The sequence below is a fragment of the Xenopus laevis genome, chromosome 9_10S (genome assembly GCF_017654675.1).
Source record: "Xenopus laevis strain J_2021 chromosome 9_10S, Xenopus_laevis_v10.1, whole genome shotgun sequence".
Taxonomy (NCBI): domain Eukaryota; kingdom Metazoa; phylum Chordata; class Amphibia; order Anura; family Pipidae; genus Xenopus; species Xenopus laevis.
Window position 1 is genome coordinate 26,593,126 of NC_054388.1, and position 5,859 is coordinate 26,598,984.

Consider the following 5,859-nt stretch of genomic DNA (forward strand, 5'->3'; position numbering starts at 1 on the left):
AGTGCAATAAATTAGAATTAATACAAAAATTAATTAAAAAGAAATGAATTCCCAAGCCCCCTGTGATTCCCAATAATCAATTGATTTGTTTTTTAAGATAATTAATTATGAGGTAAATGTACTTAATAGCTTATAAGTGCATTGCAATGAATTATCACTTCTTAATTAAATTCACAGTTCATAGTATCAAAAATAGAGAATTAATTTTGTAACTGAAAAATGAATTATAAATAAATTGTTTATTCAACTTCAAAAGTAGCCCAAACATAGCACAATATGTGCAGTGAAATAAATAATTTTTTATGAAAATACGCCAGTTACAAATTGGGCCTCTTTTAGTTACGCCCCTGGTGATGGTCAAGTCTGTACCTACCTTTATTGGAAAATTAGCAAAACAGTGAAAATTTCAAAAAGGCATATTTTCACATACATTCATTTATTTTTTAGACTTTTTTTTCCTGCAAATATTGAGCTATTTTTGGGCTACCTTTGAATGCCACTTGGCTAGTTTTGGGCTGGTTTTGAAAATTAGACCTGGCAACCCTGTTTGTATGCGATGTGTGCCATCCATGAACGGGCATTTTACATAGCATTCCCTTTTTTAAACAGTTATTTGTTCCTGTGAGGTGCACTGTACACAGCTTCCTACAGCAGAAACACTGAGCTGATCAACCTGAAAGTGAGCGTTCGGTGGTTATTTGGAAAGGTAGGTAAGCATTTTTAAGTGGCACCTCTCCCATCGCCTGCTATGTTTTACATTTGGCAGCCATAAATGGTAATATAGTACATATTTTCCTTATAGCTCTTGCTATTCGTTCCCGTGCAGCTTCCTATAGCAGAAACACAGAGCTTATCATTTTTAACCTATCAACCTGCAAGTGAGCCTTGGTTGTTATTTAGAAGGCAGGTAAGCATTATTAAGTGGCACCTCATGCATCACCTGCTATGCTTTTTTACAGTTGGCAGCCATAATTGGTAAATATAGTCCCTATTTTTCTTCTAGCAAACTCTTGCTATTTGTTCCCATGTGGTGGTGTGCAGCTTCAAAGTGCAGAAAAATAGCAGTCATCAACCTCCTACTACAGTCCTGTTATTAGGAAAGGCAGGTAAGCAGTACATCTGCAGCACATTAAGTATTGCTAGCCATGCTTCACAATTAACAACATAATAAATATAGTCCCTATTTTTTTTAGCATGGCTTTCAGAATCTCTGAATCGAAAAAAGAACACAGAAAAAGAAAAGTTACAGAGGAAGGAAGAGTGTTTAAAGAAAATTGGACAGAAGAGTACTTTTTTGTTGAGGCAAACAGTAAAGCACTCTGCTTAATTTGTGGTGAATATGTGCAAGTTTTCAAAGACTATAATTTAAAAAGGCATTATATGCAAAAACATGCTGCAAAATTCTCTGTGTATCAAGGAATGTGTCGTAAGGACAAAGCAATGGAACTTAAGAAAAGTCTGTCTTCTCAACAAAATTTATTTAAAAAAGTTATTACTCAGACAGAATCTATTGTAAAAGCTAGTTATGTGGTAACATATTTAATAGCAAAAAAATCAAAACCATTTACTGATGGTGAGTTTATTAAGCAATGTATGGAAAGTGTGGCAGACATAATTTGCCCTGAAAAAAAAGGGGATATTTCTAAAATAAGTTTGTCACACCAGACTATAGCCAGGCGAACAGAAGACATTGGAAAATCTGTTGAAAGATGTTTGAAGAGTAAAGCTGCTAAATTTAAATATTATGCTTTGGCAGTGGATGAAAGCACTGATGCTACAGATACGGCTCAACTTGCCATTTTTATGAGAGGTATTGATAATGAATATAATGTTACTGAAGAGATGGCTTCTTTAGTGCCATTAAAAGACACAACTAAATCAAGAGATTTATATGAAGCAGTAAAAAATATGTTAAATAGATATTCTCTGTCTTTTGTAAACATATCTGGTATAGTTACTGATGGTGCCCCAGCAATGGTAGGTAGAAGAGAGGGACTTGTAAAATTAATAGAAAATGATGCAATTGCTGCCAAAACTCACATTTAATGAAGTATCATTGCATAGTACATCAAGAAAATTTATGTGCAAAAGCTTTAAAAATGGATAACATCATGCAAATAGTGATAAAGGCTGTGAATTTCATAAGGGCCAAGGGCTTGAATCATCGCCAGTTCCAGGAATTTCTTAGAAGTATAGATGCTGACTGTGGTGATGTCATTTACTTCTCAGAAGTAAGATGGCTAAGTCGAGGCCAAATGTTGAAAAGATTTTATGATTTGCGACATGAAGTAAAGTCATTTATGGTATCAAAAGCAAAATGTGTGCCTGAACTTGATGATGAAAACTGGCTTACAGATTTAGCATTTTTAGTGGATTTGACCTCCCATTTGAATGACTTAAATATGCGTCTTCAAGGTAAAAACCAGCTTATCAACACAATGTTCCAAGGCATAACAGCATTCCAAACGAAACTAAAATTATGGGAAGATCAAATTAAGGCAAACAATTTTATGCATTTCAACACATTGGCCAAACATGTTCCTGTGAACACTGAAAAATATGCAGCCTTGCTTTATGATTTGATACAAGAATTTGAAAAACGTTTTCAGGATTTCAGGGAAAATAAACAACATTTTGCTATATTTGCAACACCATTTTCAGTTGACATAAATATGTTACCTGCCAATTTTCAAATGGAATGCATTGAGCTGCAATCTGACTTCCATCTTAAGGAAAAATTTGATCATGTGTCTTTACTGGACTTTTATAGGTCCTATCTTCCCAGAGATAAATATCCCTCACTGCACAACCATGCCTTATTCATGTCATCACTTTTTGGCAGCACCTATATTTGTGAGCAACTTTTTTCAAGAATGAAGCACACTAAGAGTAAAATTAGAACCAAATTATCTGATGAGCACCTTGAAAATTCACTGAGAATTGCAACTACTTCAATGGAACCAGATATTGATGCATTAGTTTATCAAACACAATGTCAAAAATCCCACTAGGATGGCTTAATTTGCTCTCTTTTCTTTTACTTTTTTTGTAAACTTTACTCTTACAGTTATCATCTTTTTTGCATTGTAAAAACATATATTTGCTTCACATTGCATGTGTAGACAACTTAAGGAAAACTTTGACTATGTGTCTTTACTGGACTTTTATAGGTCCTATCTTCCCAGAGATAAATATCCCTCACTTCACAACCATGCCTTATTCCTGTCATCACGTTTTGGCAGCACCTATATTTGTGAGCAACTTTTTTCAAGAATGAAGCACACTAAGAGTAAAATTAGAACCAAATTATCTGATGAGCACCTGGAATATGCACTGAGAATTGCAACTACTTCTAATCTAATGCATCAATATCTGGTTCCATTGAGCAGTAGTTTATCAAGTCAAGTGCAATGTCAAAAATTCCATTAGGATGGTTTGTTTTGCTCTCTTTTCTTATGAATGAAGAATGAAGCACACTAAGAGTAAAATTAGAACCAAATTATCTGATGAGCACCTGGAATATGCACTGAGAATTGCAACTACTTCTAATCTAATGCATCAATATCTGGTTCCATTGAGCAGTAGTTTATCAAGTCAAGTGCAATGTCAAAAATTCCATTAGGATGGTTTGTTTTGCTCTCTTTTCTTATGAATGAAGAATGAAGCACACTAAGAGTAAAATTAGAACCAAATTATCTGATGAGCACCTTGAATATTCACTGAGAATTGCAACTACTTCAATGGAACCAGATATTGATGCATTGATTAGTAGTTTATCAAACACAATCTCTAAAATCCCACTAGGATGGTTTAATTTGCTCTTTTCTTTTACTTTTTTTGTAAAGTTTACCAGTAAGCTGCAGGCTGAAGCTAGCCTTTCATTAGGCAGGAGAAGAGCCATGCAGTTTTTGGAGTTGCTTGCCACAAAATTAGAACCAAATTATCTGATGAGCACCTTGAATATTCACTGAGAATTGCAACTACTTCTAATTTAATGCATCAATATCTGGTTCCATTGAGCAGTAGTTTATCAAGTCAAGTGCAATGTCAAAAATCCCATTAGGATGGTTTGTTTTGCTCTCTTTTCTTTTTTTTGTAAAACTTTACTTGTATCTTCTTTTTTGTGCATTGTACAACCATATATTTGCTTCACATTGCATGTGGAGAGAGAAAAGGAAAGTAAGTGAAAAAAAGAAAGAAATGAACAATTAATAAAAGGTATGGAGAAAATAAAAGAGTGAAATAACATGTTGTTGTTCTGTTTTTTGTCCAAACACATGATTAGCTGGCATAGTAAGCCTATTCCTAACAATATGACAGACTGAGGTGGTAATGATTATCATTACCGGGTTATCATTACCACCTCAGTCTGTTGTCTTGTTAGGAATAGGCTTACTATGCCAGGTTGTAACAATGTGGTGACCTAGGGAGGAGGGGGACTACCTATTGCCCAATTAGTAATCATATAGCAGAGAAGGTTGCTCTATATTTGTCCCATATTCCAGTGTATAGCTCAATATGGTTATCTAGCTGGTATTGTAGTTAATTTCTGTGTTTTTCCTTTATTTTTATAAATCAAAAGTGTTGTGTATTTCATGTGCGGCCCCAGAAAATTTTTCTTCTTCAAATGTGGCCCAGGGAAGCCAAAAGGTTGGACACCCCTGTTTTAGACCAAAACCGAAACATCAATTTAATTGTTAACACTGAAATAAAATAACCATTCACCTGAGAGACATTAGGAGAGTGCGGCCTGTGGAGGTATGTGTGTGTGTATATATATATATATATATATATATATATATAATATATAATATATATATATATATATATATATATAATCCAGTAAATGGACCCGCATATTAGTGAAATAAATGTGTCTTTATTCACAAGTTCATTTCCAACGTTTCGGTCCTCTCTGGGACCTTTTTCAAGGATAAGTGACATGTGCATGGGTGATTATTTAAATACAGTTCAAATTTGGCGCCAAGTGTGACGTCATGACTTAGAAAAAACCTTCACCAGCAGTTAAAAACATTTATACAGATGTGAATGTAATTGAAATACATATTTTTCACCACTAGGTGTCGCTGTTGTGTCAGCTGGAATTGTGCTCAGTTAAAGTGAAACAAAAGTGTCCAATAAAAGTATCCATTCCAGGAAAGTCCATGTAATGATTACATGGACTTTCCTGGAATGGATACTTTTATTGTAATGATTACATGGACTTTCCTGGAATGGATACTTTTATTGGACACTTTTGTTTCACTTTAACTGAGCACAATTCCAGCTGACACAACAGCGACACCTAGTGGTGAAAAGTATGTATTTCAATTACATTCACATCTGTATAAATGTTTTTAACTGCTGGTGAAGGTTTTTTCTAAGTCATGACTAGGGATGTAGCGAACGTCGGAAAAAAAGTTCGCGAACATATTCGCGAACTTGCGCAAAAATGCGAGCGGTTCGCGAACGGTTCGCGAACCCCATAGACTTCAATGGGAAGGCGAACTTTAACATCTAGAAAAGACATTTCTGGCCAGAAAAATGATTTTAAAGTTGTTTAAAGGGTGCAACGACCTGGACAGTGGCATGCCAGAGGGGGATCAAGGGCAAAAATGTATCTGAAAAATCTGCCTGTGTGTGCTTGGAAGAGATAGTGTAGGGGGAGAGCTGTTAGTGATTTCAGGGACAGATGATAGTAAGTTTGCTGGCTAGTAATCTGCTTGATACTGCTCTGTATTGGAGGGACAGAAGTCTGCAGGGATTTGAGGGACATTTTAGCTTAGGTAGCTTTGCTGGCTAGTAATCTACTGTTCTCTTTAAACAACTGCCATACGTTGACCTTGTAGGCATTGTTTG

The 5,859-nt window shown here is 35.2% G+C and overlaps 1 long non-coding RNA gene across 3 annotated transcripts; it reads left to right on the forward strand.

The window, feature by feature from the left end:
* The first annotated feature begins 476 nt into the window (after window positions 1–476).
* Window positions 477–1,791, forward strand: LOC121399043. 3 transcript variants are annotated; one of them, XR_005964703.1, is made up of 4 exons: window positions 477–710; window positions 803–907; window positions 986–1,106; window positions 1,194–1,791. It is a non-coding gene; the product is annotated as an uncharacterized LOC121399043 (long non-coding RNA). The 3 variants fall into 3 exon arrangements; XR_005964701.1 differs by having other exon boundaries at window positions 477–706; XR_005964702.1 differs by having other exon boundaries at window positions 477–706; window positions 1,004–1,106.
* The last annotated feature ends 4,068 nt before the right edge of the window (window positions 1,792–5,859 follow it).